This window comes from Panthera pardus, unplaced genomic scaffold, assembly GCF_024362965.1.
Source record: "Panthera pardus isolate Hobbes unplaced genomic scaffold, ASM2436296v1 HiC_scaffold_1, whole genome shotgun sequence".
NCBI lineage: Eukaryota > Metazoa > Chordata > Mammalia > Carnivora > Felidae > Panthera > Panthera pardus.
Genome location: NW_026526654.1, coordinates 38,815,529 through 38,830,528, shown reverse-complemented (window position 1 = coordinate 38,830,528; position 15,000 = coordinate 38,815,529). Strand labels below are relative to the sequence as shown.

Here is a 15,000-nt window from a genome sequence, read left to right as displayed (position 1 = left end):
GCCAGTGTTGCCATTTGTCCAGCCACAGGTGAAGTCACCAGGATAAAATGCAACTACATTTGGCCTTTGAACAACACGAGTTTGAACTGCATGGATCCACTTACATGCAGATTTTTTTTTCAATAAATAGAGTACTGTTCTGTAAATGTGTTTTCTCTTCCTTATGATTTTCTTCATAACAATTTCTTTTGTCTAGCTGACTTTATTGTAAGGATACAGTGTATGTTACATATAACATACAAAATATGTTACTCATCTGTTTGTGTTAACAGTAAGGCTTCTGGTCAATAGCCCTCTATTAGTAGTTCTGTTTTGGCTGAGTCAAAAGTTATATGCAGATTTTTGACTGAGCAGGGGGCTGGCGCCCCTAATTCCTGTGTTGTTAGCAGATTACCTGTATATGAAAGAGGAGCAAGAAATTGCATTATTTACAAATGTGTACGTTATCTACATATGTACATATATTACAGTATGATGATCAGGAGAAAGAGCTTTGTGCATTCTTAACTCATGTTGTGTTAAACATTCAGCCAAATATACAGATAAGAAAGATAAACCCTGTTCTCTTGAGATGCCTTAACTCTGGTAGAAAAACAGGAACACAAACATATCTTTGTAACAGAAGGCAATGTGAGGTAAGTACCTAAGGAGAAGAAAAACATGCCTAGGAATTCGTAAGTAGGTTTCCTGGCTGAAAGATCAAGGAAGGCTTCATGGAATGACAACATCTGGGGTTCTAAGGATGGGTAAGATGTTAAAGGGTCAAGACAGGGAAAGAGAAGATTACATCTTAGAGTTTAAAATATTCTATCTACCCTTCCCAACATCTAATGCATATCTGCAGAGAATGATAAAAGTTCTCTTAACTTCACAAGCGTCAAAAGATTTTTTGTAACAATATACAAATAAACTTAGAAAGACTCAATGCTCATTCCAGTTGATATGTCTAAAAATGAGCCTAAAATATCCAGTTTAATGGTTCATGTTAGGCAGTTAATCCAATTAATACAAAGAGATTAAAACAAAAACCAGTAAACCTGAGCAAGTGTACTTAAACATGTTTCGAAAAACAGATGCATCTACTTTTCAAATAACAAAAAGAAAATTATCTTATTCATGTAAAATCTGGCTGGAAATAAAAATTATAATTTAGAGAAAATGTTTAAAACTGTAAATTATGTAATTTCATGGATTCTTTTATTGTTTCTTCCCTCCCAGCCTCCTTCCCTCTTTCTCTCTCAAAATATATATACATATACGTGTGTGTGTGTGTGTGTGCATTCCCCTCACTGAAAGCAGAGCATTCCTATGAAAGTTTTCATAAGCCAAACTGGTGTAGAGGAAAGACTCCATTACCATTAATCTATATGGAAAATTTTTTGAGAGTCCCCAGACCCCAAAAATTACCTCTCTTAGATTTTTCTTATACCTTAGGCCACGTCTTGTTAATGGACACACACAATAAACTGAGATAAAGCACAGATGTTCACAGGCACAGCTCAAAGGCTATGGCTGCTTGATGCTGAGATGCTGAGGGTGGTTCCCAGGGAAGGGGATTGGGGGTGCCGTTCTCGTTGCTTGGGATGCATGCTGCCTCTATAAGGGCACATGCAAAACAAACTCTGAATGCCATGTTTGCTTCTCACCTTTTTTCATAAAACAAAAATCTTCAGATTTCTTTTGGTCAGCAAAACAAGTCCTAATGTAGGTCTTTCATAAAAGCAAAGTAGCATAACGTGGACTTTTGAAACTCAGGGGATACCTGCATGCCTGAGGTTGGAGGTGGAAATTTGCTAACAGATAAAAGTGGATCTCATCAAAACACCTGTAGTAACATAGAATCCAAATATTATTTAATAAAGAGCAGAAAATAAAGCAAATAATGAATAGAGCTTCCTGAATCCATCTAATTCACAAGCACCTCTGACGTGCTTCTGTTCATTTCAATCATCATCTTAAAAGTAAGAAAGCTGTCTTGCAGTATTGGACAATATTGGGAAATCGACAAACCAAAACAGTCTCAGGAATAATAAATGTGTATTCCTGTTTGCCAGCATATAAAGGATAAATACAGGTGGTTTGACAAAATATGAAGAGTTCATGAAACAAAACTAATCATATACAAACTAATACCTAATTTGGGTCCTATTCTGGAATGTGTCTCACTAATATGAGAATATGCAGTGGCTCTTTTAACTGCAAGTAACTGAGAAGCCTCTTTCACAGAACTCTAAGGAGCTTAGAATCACCTTTCTGACCATCTTTCCTGTCTTCTATATATCCTCATAAAATATTTACTGTTCTTCTGAATGACCACTCTGATTATCCTTCGACTCCTTTCAGATTCCCTGATGATGTCATGGAAATGTTAAACCCATTATGCTAAGTTAGGACCTCCATCTGCAGTGACCTCTTGGCACAAGCTTCGAGGACAGCATGATATTTTTACATAAAAGTTAGTCTTCATTCAAATCCTCGAGGTCTGATCCTGAAAAAACACTGACAGCTCAATCAACCCTAATAAATACTTAACTAGGTCCATGGAAAAAATAATAATACAATTCCCCCCAAAAATCCATTACATATTCACAATTGAGTCATAAAAATGTCTATTAAATGTACAATTATTTTACCACATTTTTATTGGAAAACAAGCATTTATCCTAATTTACAGGTTTAACCCAAAGGTGGTACATGACATTCCTTTTCATTAAGCTATTAGGGGAGTGACGAGTGATGGTGCTCAGCTCTAATTATCTTTAATGTAGTGTTTCAAATTGATCATGCATAATGCAATTACAAATCATAATTAAATTAATTTGTATTGATTTAAGATTTTATAAGTTGTTAATAACTACAGTGTAGTACATCTATTTCCATGAGCTGACATTAATATTTTCAAATGCCAAAGCACTTCCTCCTTTTTTCCTCCAATTTTGTTCTCGTTAAAAAGTTCACAAACATACTGGGTGTTGTATGGAAACCAATTTGACAATAAATTTCACATTAAAAAAAAAAGTTCACAAACTTGTCACTACTTTACGGCAGGGAAAGCTAACTTCAAAACCTTACAAGTAGAAGTCTGAGTATTTAAATAAGGTTTCTCCAAGAAATGATTTCTAATGCATTTGTAGCTTGAGGGTCTTCTACATTTAGAAGTATACATGTCTTTGAAACACCCTTGTCCTCCCCCATCCCCTGCCTATCCAGCCCACCACAGCTGCCTTCTTGGCTGGCTAGTAAGTCTTTGCACATCATACCAGCTTCTGATTGACTGACTCCCCAAAACCAATGGAAATGCAGAAGTCCTTTCTTCAGTATTACAGGGGGTGGAGAAGAATCTGGACGCCACTAGGAGGCTCAAGCAAACTTTAGCCAGCAACAAAACCCAGGGAGGTGGGCCTTCCTAGAGACTTCCCTGGTCTCCTCATAGTCACCACATTCAGGGAATAAATTCCCTCAGAAATCTCCACACCTGAAGACAAAGTCCTAGTAGACATCTGTTCTAGTAGATGGCAGTCCAGGGAAAACCAGGAGCACCTCCTCCCCCTGTTTTTCTCAAGAACCAACTGGGAAGATGGGACAAGGAGAAGAGTAAGAAAAGAGTGGGATGGGTTAATGACTCGAAAAGCCCCCAGCAGTATGTTTTTGTAACAGGAACAAATATTGAGCAAATTTGCCAATTCGGTCTGACCTGTTTTGTCACATTCTAAAAAAGTATTCCTTCACCTCCTAAAACTGAAACTGTAAATCCAGCTAAACCCATGGCATAAACCACAGAGAGACATAACCTCCTCTATCCACCTTCCACAAGCCTGGCAACTGGGGGAGGGTAGATGGTCGCTTTCATGCGGAAGGGTGGGCCGAGAGTTGAAGGGGATATTTTAGTGTCCTTCTCTAAGTGTATAAAATGCCTTAATATTCTATGAGGGGGAAATGAAGCAATCACATTGGGGGGCGAGGTGGGGGTCGGAAATGGAAGTGAAATGTCTATGAGAAAGGCTCAGAAGTGAATATTATGGGTAGAGTTTCCTCATCCCAGCGCTCCTCTCTAAGACGGGTCAGTAACAGGCACCTACTAAGCTTCAGGAGTGCACGGTCATAGCAAGTTGAGGCCGGAAGTCCCCTAAGTCCCCTGGTGGTCTTGGCGGAGTGCGAGGCTTGCTGCTCACTAGCGACCCCTCCAGCTCTCAGGGGGAAACAAGCCGATGCCCGAGCGCACCCCGACACTGGTCCCGGGCGCGGCGCCCAGCGCCTTTCCGAGGGTCATCCCAGCAGGACAGTCCCATCCCGGAGCGCCGCAAGCCGCCCGCCAGCCCTGCCCTGCGTGCGAGCGGCTCCGGAGCCGCGCGCTGGGATCGAGTTCCAGGGCAGCCCCGGCAAGGGAACTCGGACACTTTCGAGAAGAGCACCCCTTTCATCACCGCGAGACAGAGGCTGATGTCTCCGGTATCCTGAGAGTAAACTGAGCAGGAGAGGAAAACATGCGAACACCCAACTCAGGTGGAACCGACGCGGGGGTCCGAGGAAGGGAAGCCCAGCGAAGAGCGAAGGTGGAAGCAGAGGGTCCAAGGGGCTCTTCCCCTGTACTGGCCACCTTAGGCTTGAACTCTAACGTGTGGGGTCGAACTACCGCGATGGTTTCAGATAAAAACAAGCTTGAGCAATACTTTCTCTACACATCCCCTAGTTATTGAAAAGTACACACACACACACACACACACACACACACACACACACACGCCCCCCTTCCCCCATCCCCCTACCTCCCTCCCACTCCCTCCCCGCCCCCCCGCCCACCCCTGGGCAAGAAAGCAAAAGCAAAGGGGGTCCAAAACTTGACTGGGTTGTCAGGCCCAGTTCTTCCCTTAGCCGAGGTGCAACCCAGTCTACCCCGAAGCCACCTTGCCAAGTAGGCGGGACTGCATCCATAGGACACGCCACGTGGACAAATGCAAGCGTTAGGTTGTTCCAGGTTTCTGAGGCCTCAGCCCAGTCTCGTCACCAACTGGCAAAATCAGTTCTCCAGACTGATTTCTGAAGACTTCTCTTTTGAGTCAAGCATAACAGAGGGGTTCTCGGTGGTGTCTCATTCTCCCCAACACTACACGGAAAAACTCCAATGGACCGTTGTTCCCTAGTCTAATATTTCAGAAAGAATCTTGAGTTGTGAAGGGATCTTTGCATTAAAACGTGCTGGACGGAGAAGGGGTAGGAGTGGGGCGGAACAAATATTTTCAAGCAATCTCCATACACATTGCTATATCGAAGAGTAAAATTAATTCAGTCAACACATTATTTTCCTTAACTCCGAATACTCAGAAATGGAAATACGGATTTCCTTGAACTTGAGTTACAACTTGGCAGTAGACTCAACACTCAGATTCAACCCTGAGTTTGAAATGCCAGCCATTAATTCTCCTGTGTGCATTGTCCCTGGGATGGTGATGATGAAGCCCTACCCTCCAGGAATTAGAACATTTCGGGGGGGGGGGGGGGGAGGGGGATTCCATCCATAGAAGATTTAAGATTTAAAAAGCAAGACTCTGGTTTTAATAAAGTCATACAACTGAGGCTGAATGTTAAGTGCTTGGAAAAAGAAGGTTTCGTATTTTGTGAGGTTTAGGGTGTGTTTCCATTTTTGGGTTTTGGTTTTTTTTGGTATCGGTATGTGTGACTAGCAGTGCGGGTTGTTAAGTTTCCAAGCAGGAATCAGCTTAAAATGCATGGATTCTATTATATGTACAATTTAATCACAAGGTATTTAAAATAGACATTTCCATCTAAAATCCAATCAGAAATCAACACAGTTCCTCCAGGCATTAGATGATCATCTCGATTTTGCATTTGTAAACTGGGAGAAATAAATGTGACTTGTGGATACCAAGAGGTCAAGTACGGCTGCTCAAATATTTTTCTTACAAAATGACGGATTTATTAGACAAATAAGTAGCCCGGCTGATGCAAAACCCCCAGTGATTGAATTTTGACGTTAAGTCAACAACAACTCGAACTACATCAGTGCTTCAAGATTTAGTTATGATGGTAGAGATTACTGAACAAATAAGAGCCAGAAATGAATACAGATTTCTGAGGATCTGCCCCTGGCACCCTCTTCTTGACATTCTCCTCCATATGCTTCCCCTCTCCAGACTGTATTATAATTAAAGGACTTGCCTGTGCCTTGTGATTGGAAAATAACTTTAAAATAATTAGGCATATTTTTCTGTTAAAAGCAACAACAACAACAAAAGAAACAGGCTCAGAGAGAAAGCCAATTGAGTTTCATTATAAATTCCCTCATGGCCTGAAAGTCACCCACAATTAGGAGGGAGGGAGCATGCAGTGGGTGCTGAGTTTTGTTTTGTAAAGATCTTATTTTCATTAAGAATTTTGATAACCTACTCTCCTACCCTTTCCCCCCTTTCTCTTAAACTGCTTTCTAAAAGAATTGAGGGCTTGGGCCATGTTAGTATCCCACTCGCGGATCTGAATCCACTGCTAAATAATTAAGCCGACCGTAGACTTTCAGGAGTATTTAGATTTCACCTTTCCTGGGTCAATGGCTGAGTTTCTCCCCACAGCGGCAGACCCCGACCCCCCTTTCCGGGGACTGGGGAGGGGGACTGGCCATGGTGCTGAAAATCCTGCGTGAATCTTGTGGGAAGGAAGGGCACTATTCATGAAGGCTTTAGCTCGTCATAAAAGGGGGCTTAAATAATTGAGATTACATTTAAGCATAAAACAGTTCATTTCTCATCTTTTCATGGAGAAAGGCGCCAATCTGCTCCTAGTGTGAAAATGTCTTTTATTTATTCTATGTGGGACTTCCTTATTGCAGTGGAATTGGTGACTTAATTTCCATTTAAGTCTTCTTGAGCCAGCCAAGAACTCATTCCTTCTACCCTCTCTTTCTCTTATTCATCAATTTTCGGCCATAGTTTGTTCCCCCTATTCTATGGAACTGCTTATTTTGCAAGGATAAATCTACATTTGATTTTAAGGCTACATTTGATCAAGGGCTTGACACAATTTTTCTCTGTAGCTAGAAATTTGTTTTCTGGCTATCAAGGCACAGACTGCTAAGAGGCAACAAACTGGTACCAGATCTTTATCCCAGATTTTATTTAAGTGCAGTAATAATTGTATTCTGTAAAATAAGTTGCCCATCCAGGCTCCTCTCCCAGTCTGCCATATTCTCCTCCCACGTATGCATATACCCATAATTTCTACAGATGTTTTCATATGCTGGTTTTTAAAATCATCTATTGTATTAGTTTTCCCAAAAAAACCTGAAAATACAAAAATTGCTAACCCTACAATAGTAATAGAATTCATAAGTAGAAAGAAATGTTTCATAATTATTTGCCATTCCTCAGGATTAAGTAATAAGTTGTGCAATTGAAGCCCTTCTACTACTTCTCTATTCTTCTTCCTTTTTTAATATTGAATAGTTATCTTCAGTCCAATAATGCATCTGTTTACAGTTTGCCTGAACTTGTTTCTGGATTTATATTTCAATATGCTCCTTAGGATGCAAAATTCCTGTCAAATTAAAGAGTGCTCATGTCTTGCCCGCTTCCAGCAAATCACTTGCAGCATCTAATAAATCCAGCTGGGGTTCCTTCCATAGCCCGATGCTGTTGAAATCATTATTGTCCTGCCTTGTTTCATGTCAGAGGCCTCTTCGCCTCATCTGTCATGAAACCAATTTCACTTTATTTACATCCATTTGCTAGTTTAATTACTGTGCTGATGAATAGCCTGAAGGAATTAAGTTACGAGTCTTTGGAAACCCAAAGCGACAGATATATGGGCTACCTTTTAACTACAGGGAAAGAAATGAAGGCCAGTGTGCATGCACCAAAATTTAAAGATAATAAGTGTTTCTGTCTACCCAGCTACTCTTGAAATTCAGGATGATCTTGTTTTTATGTATTCATCATCTTCTGGATGAAATATAGTGCTTTAGAACCTCTCATATTTACAGATTCACAGCAGTTCTATACAATACCATTCTCCATTTTTTAATGGTTTTTTTGGTTTTGTTTTTCCAAAAGAGTTACAGATGATTTTCCAGCCAAACCAAATAATACAATGTGCTGGTGTTTTGGCACTTCCAATGTTAACCTTTCCTTGTAACTGAGAACCTTACTTCTACATAAACACAAATAGGTGCCTCTGTAAAAATTAAGAATATTTAACATGTCCAATCTAATATACAGCATAAAGTATTCCATTAATATTCTATAAATAATGTAATAGATGACATTTACATAATTTTTGTTTATCACTGAGCACAATCTCACAAGTATCTTTTTCAATATATTTTTTAATCATAAATAAGAGCATTCTGCTCTCTTTTTTGCAAGTCCAATATAATAGAGTCCTATGAATCTACATTAATGACAGATGTTTTGTGATATGGATGTATAATCTATGCTTTCAAATATATATATATAAGTAGTCAATCATTTGCATGTATATTTTAAAACCTACAATCAATAAACTTTTTGGTCATTCCATTATACTATAAATTAACACTGTAAATAATGCCAACTAATCATGACATTAAAAATCATTTTCAAGGGTATCCTTTCCTAAATTTTATAATTATACACCTTGAAACTTAAAATTGATAATCCAGAATTAAGTCCTCATATGGTTCATCATCATTGACTACCAATGAAAACAATAACAATACCTTAATTGATATTTGATTTTATATTTTCTGTATCCCCACGTAGCATCACACATGAAAACAATGCAACTTTTAAATCTAAGTGTCTATATGTTTTCCTTTCATTGCTCTGTTTGTGATTTTAACATCAGCACTTTCATGTTAGTTTATGGCACATGAAAAATATATTCACCATTTCAAGAAAGAATGTAATTTTTTTCTTATAGACTCAATGTTTCATTCACCTGTAGCAGACTTACTCATCTATACCGTCTCCACGTTGAGGACATAATTACTTCTAAGGTTGTGCAAACTTTCTAAACTATTTATCTAACCGAAATTTGTTTTTAACATTCAAGGACAAGAGATAGTTCTAAACAAAGCAGAAATGAGAAAGATGGGAGTTTTAAATACTTTGTCATTTCCTCTCCCCTTAAAAGAATTAAATACTTTTTGTACCCTGTAGACTCTGAAGTTTCAGTGATCATAAAGCCAGCCTGAAGAAAGGGATAAAAATGTAAACACTTTATGTTTACTCTCAGAAGAACTACGGTGAAAACTCTACTGTATACATAGATCTATATTAATAAATTACATATTCATTACAAATGCTCCAGGTGCCTCCCTCCACACCCCCTGCCATCCCCTAAACACATATTTGCCCCATTCCCCCTCCCCCTCTACTTTTAATAAAGCTCATCTACAAAACAACCTACATAACAAAACAACATTTTTTTGTATCAAGTCTTTCTTATAAAAGTTTTGCGATAAAGGAACCCTAAGCAAGATCTTTCAGATGAAATTCCTTTCTATTTTAATAGAGGCAGATACTCTTTCATTTCTTCTAGCAGAGATTTATGAACAGTCTTTAACTCGACAGAAAAAAATTTGCATTGGTTGAATCTTTAGCTATTTTTATTCATTTTTTATAAAAGAAATGGGAATGATGGGGGTTTAAAACGCTTTCTCTACCCCTCTTCCCCTCCCCCATTGCTCTCATTCTCCCCCTTTCGAAGACCCTCTCCTCCCTCTCCAGCTCTTTTTGATTAATAGATCCATGTGGCTAACGGCCTGACATATGGTGTGCGAAGCAGCTTGAGATAGTACCTTAGGCATCCCCTACGGCCATTAACATATTAGGGGCTTATGTGCAGTCAGACAGTCAGACCTCATCGAGAGCCGGCGTTTTCAGAAAGGCTGCACCCCAGAGCTGTTTGATAGAGAGTTTCAATAATGCACCATTCTTCAATTTTAAGCATTGCTTCTAGTGCTGAAACACTGGGACAAAACCAGAATAAAGTTTAGAAATGAGACTCAGTTACATTTAACAACAACAGTAAAATTGTGCCTACATCTGTTTGTACATGGATATGCACGTGGAGATACAGCTTCAAGCTCACAAACACACGTCAGCTCCTGAGTATTATCAGTAAACAGGCAGCGTCGTCTGCCTGGATTTATTTTGTTTAAAGATTTATTTTGTTTAAAGTCCTCTTTATGCCAAAAATACTAACAATGCGATTACAGAACAGTTACTGATAGGGATGATAAAGCAAAAATAAAATACAGTAGAATGTTTAAGAAATAAACTTCTCTGAATCATGTAGCTTGATGCTTTTCCCTCGTAGAAGAACTTAAGTGCATTTTTACATCTGTAGCTTTGAAATAAGAAAAAGAGGAGGAAAATAATGAAAATTTTAACTTTAAAAGATGTGATAATATTTTAGATACATTTGCAGATCAAAGCTCTTGGAAAGGTAACTATTCTTGCTCTACAAAACCTGGAAGTTTACAAACAAAAGTCTTGACAATAACTCTGAAGGTGGGGAAAGCCTCTAGTATATATATATATATATATATATATATATATATATATATATATATATGTGTGTGTGTGTGTGTGTGTGTGTGTGTGTGTGTGTGTGTGTGTACACATACACATATACATCTGGTGAGGGAGATGATATACAAAATCAAAGAAGGCATCCCACTTGAAGCTTATTTCATTCACTTTAACGGTTTAACGGCATAACTGAAGCTAGAAATTCGCTTTACCCAACGTTCTTATTCCAGCCTCCTGCTGATAAACCACTGTACCCCTTTTGAACTGTACTCTGGCTGTTTGCTTGGCAAATAAATGCTGTTCCGCCCTATTAAACCTTTTAGGTAGTTTCATCTTCTGATTTCTCAAATACAGAGCTAATAAGGAGGTGCTTTGATGCTGTTTTACTTTCAAACTATAGCCTCGAGGCGTTGAAACGCGCAAAAGGTAACCGAAAAAGTAAATTGCCACGAGCAAGGCGCACCCTCCCTTTCAAAATCGCTCCGACCCTGTGCAGTGCACTGCGTGGCAGCCGAAAATCGCCTGTTCCTGGGCAGAACTACGTCCCGTCGGCAGCCCCTGGGGTTCTGAACCCATGCCACGTTACCAGGGGGATGAGGAGAGGGGGATGCACTTTTAAGTTTAAAAGCCCTAGGATCCCTTGGGGGAAGAGAAAAGCAGAGGAGGTAGAGACTGGAAAGCTTCTCAAAAGTTGATTCTAGGCAAACAAATATCAGATGGGAGTGAAGATGAAGATACAACAACTTGTTTAAGCAGCTAGTAATAAAACTTTTGCATGAGGCGTGGCGGCGATGCGCAATAGTCTGCTCACAGGGGCTAAGCCCGCTCTCAAACACGGGGCTCAGTTTACACTTTGGAGGGAAGACCCCCGCGCGCGCTCATGTCTCGCACACACTTGATTCTCGGAGGCACGCGCACACACACACACACACACACACACACGGACGCGCGCGCGCGCGTGTACACACACACACACACACACACACACACACACACACTCCTTTAGTTGAACATAAGCAAATGAAACAATCGAAACATATCTGTTTTCTTTAAAACTGGGAAGAAAGAGACTCTCGCTCAAAGGCGTTTCATTTCCTCTCATTTAGGTACATTTTCAGAGGAAATGCACGCCCCCGGGAGATAACTCTCTGCCCAAGTTAAATAGGTCCTACCTGCTTTTTAAAATGCCTGCATTTCCATTGCTAACTCATAAAACGTATTTTAAGCAAGATAGTTGAGGTCCAATCTCAGCCTCAGAGCCCCTTGTTACATTCTGCTTCTCTTTCTTTCTCTTTCGTTCATGACAACGCTTTCGTAAAGTCGCATAAATGATCAAAATTAACATAAATCATTATTAGTTATTAGGATTTGCTCTAAATTACACTGTGAATATCGCACCAGCCCCATCTGCCGCCCCTGCTCTCGCAGCAATAGATTGCAGATAAAATAAATGTCCTTACCCCATTAGAAGGTTCCTGTCTCTGTAGCCAAAAGCCAAACAAAAGCAATAAATACCGGGCTTTTTCTCTCCACTATTCAGCTGTGACTCTTTTCATCAGCTCTTCCTCTAGAAAAGCTCGATAGCTGTCTGAAAATATTGCATTTTATATCACCAAAGGGCGATTAATATTGCATTAACTGTATTTAACATTTTTTAAGCACGAGTAATCTACAATGAGTTGGTTTCTGTTAATCGGTACGGGGGTATCAGAACTACTGCAGACCGCTTAAAATATCCGTATAGGCATATTATTTGTCTCACACTTTGTTTTGTTTTGTTTTAAATATACCGTTAGAGTGTAGCGCGCAATGTTTGAAGTGGAAGAAGCCTTGCTAATGGTCTGCTTAAAGTATTCTGACACTGACTGGAGACAGCCAGGTCCCTGCCTTCATTAAATGTTTATTGTCAACACTTGGCGGGGGCGGAGGGGGTACAGGGTGGGAAGAGACTGGTGAAAGTGTATTTCCTCGGCTGGAAATCGTCAACACTTTGTTTAATTCTGATCCGTGCCTACAAAAGTTTGTGTACATTACGCTGCACTAAAACCAGGAGTCAGAGTTACCAAACTTTTGTTTGTAATTCATTTTACCTAACCAATGCGGGCAGTCTGTCTGTCTTCCTCCTCCCTCCTTCCATTTGCCACTTCTCTGTCCTAGCTCTCTCTTAGCATCCTTAGTTTCCCAATCCTCTTGCCTTTGTAAATCAGAGAGAAGCGACCTCCGGGGCATTCCGGCTTGGGGCTAGGAAGGGGACTGGGCTCTTTTTGCAGGGGCAGGACGCTGGACGCACGAATTTGTGCTTTGCCAGCTTCTTTTGGACCGAGATTTTTCAACCTCCGTTTTGCGATCCAGGATTCTACTGAATTCTCCCGGACGGAAGCAGAGTGGCCGGGCTTCCTCGCACCCTGGGTACAAATCGTTGCCTAATAAACTCAAATCCGTAACAGGGCTTTGATGGTGTGCACCTTAACAACAACAACCAAAATCTAAGGTCTTACTCCTCCCAATTATTATTTAAATGTAAACCAGTTTTGGAAGTTTCTTGGTGTTTTAAGGCGTCCAGTTGACTTAGGCAAACTGTGGGGAGGAAAGTATTTTTAACCTCGGTAAGACACTAGTCCCTTCCCTTTTCTCTCGGGACATCTTCAAAGGCACTTACATGGCGGGAGAGGACCCGAGAGCGCCTAATTACCAGCTGCGGAACTCCAGCTCAGCTCGCGACAGGAACTAGAGTACGCAGCGCGCATGTGCGAGCTCGGCGCGCTCCCAGCGCACACCGTGCGCGCCGCGTCCGCCCCGCGCTCTCCCCGCGGTCCGCGCCCCGCGCGCCACCTGCCACCGCTGCGCAGGCGCGCGGGGCGACTGGGCCTTGGACCGCTGGTGGGTCGGGGCGTTTTGCGGCCAGGCCAAGTCCCTGCCTGGGCCTGCCCGCCAGTGGCTGTCCCGCCGTCCGAGAGAAACTGCGGCCTCGGGTGGCTGGAAGCTTCCAGGCCGCGAGTCTCCCGGCAAGCGGTGGGAAGGTGCAGACCCGGCGCCCTGCGGTCGCTTGTTGGAGGCTCACACGCTTGGGGCGCTGGGATTCCCCGCGCGGACGGTCCCGGGTGGGCGGGTGTTTCCATGGCGGAGGGAGAACCCTACACGGGTCGGGGGAGGGCGGGTCTCTCCTCGCTGCAAATTATGACCCAATCAGCTCTGCCTGTGGTTTGAAACGGCACCCGCCAATCCGCCCGCTCGGAAGTCCGAAGTCTACCCCGGATGACAAGTGAGCTGCGGACCGCGGCAGCTGGAGGGGAGGGAGCAGCCCCACGAGGGGGACGCCGAAATAACTCCCTGAGTCCAAGGAGCGCTTGTCCGCTCCAGTTTCGAGGCCCTTCCCCGCCGGAGCCCAGCCCTACAGATCCTCCAGATTCGGGCCGAGGGAGAGGGAGGGCTGCCCGTCTCCCATCAAGCTGACTTGACAACAATTATGAAAGTTTTAATTAGCTTCTTGTTATCATTCATTTTATTAATTTCCAGAACTCTCAAGCCATGAATTATTCAAAGGGCAAGGCAACCGGAGCGGGGCGGTCGCGCGCCCCCGCCGCACGTTCCCGGCCCGGCTCCGGCAGCGCCGCTCGACTGCCGCCCCAGAGGGCGTGAGCCGGCCCGGCGCCGCCAGCCGCGGTGGCGCGAAGGTTTGATCAAATATTAAATAACGTAATTATTGCGACAAGGCTTATCGCGCAGGTGGAAAAGAGGCTCCCCGCGAGAATTAGAATTCGGCTGCTATTTTTTAAAAAATCAATTAAGCTTGCGGTCTCCTTTGAAACCGCCGGCGAGCTCTACGTGGCTCTCTCATCGTGGGGCTAAGACCCAGGCGCGAGTAACACCGATAAGCAGAACCGTACCAGATAATAGATGTGGTCGTCACCCGTATCATCCCGCTGGCCACCAAGGCAGCTCGAATGGGGTGGGGAACACTGCTTTTTAGCCAGAGTCAGAACTCGCAATTCCAACTTCAAGGACTCGACTATGAAAGCTCATCCCTGTTAAAGATGGAGCAGGGATGCTTCATGCAGGGTTGACGCGAGGGGCCCGGGCGACAGGGCAGAGGGCAGTGGGCGCGAGCTGGCCAGGTGAGTCCTGGGGCTAGGGCGCCCTGGTTTCTCTTGGCGTGGCTACGTGTGGTAACGGGACCGAAGTAGTCTTAATATCACAAGAACGTAAAAATCGATACAGTCATGGCAGTGGGTGCCTACGGTTTATTTATGAGAGTGTAATCGAAGTTGAGAGCAATTTCAGAACACGCATTAAACAATCTATTCAGAAGTTAGTTGATGTGTCTTGAGGACATCATTTCTTAGAACTATAGAAGAGCAGGACCCTGAGCTAGGGCTGGGGAAAAGAAGAAATTTAAAATGAATGGATGACATAAACGTTGGCAGGTGCATTTCATGCTTGCTTTTCTTTTGCCCTTTCTACTCTTCTACCGCCTGGA

The 15,000-nt window shown here is 42.4% G+C and overlaps 1 long non-coding RNA gene across 1 annotated transcript; it reads right to left on the bottom strand.

Moving 5' to 3' along the window:
• Nucleotides 1-261: 261 nt before the first annotated feature.
• Nucleotides 262-13,256, bottom strand: LOC109264198 (uncharacterized). The gene is made up of 3 exons (XR_002078648.2): nt 13,183-13,256; nt 11,984-12,111; nt 262-394 (listed from the first exon to the last, which is right to left on the bottom strand). It is a non-coding gene; the product is annotated as an uncharacterized LOC109264198 (long non-coding RNA).
• Between the last annotated feature and the right edge of the window lie 1,744 nt (nt 13,257-15,000).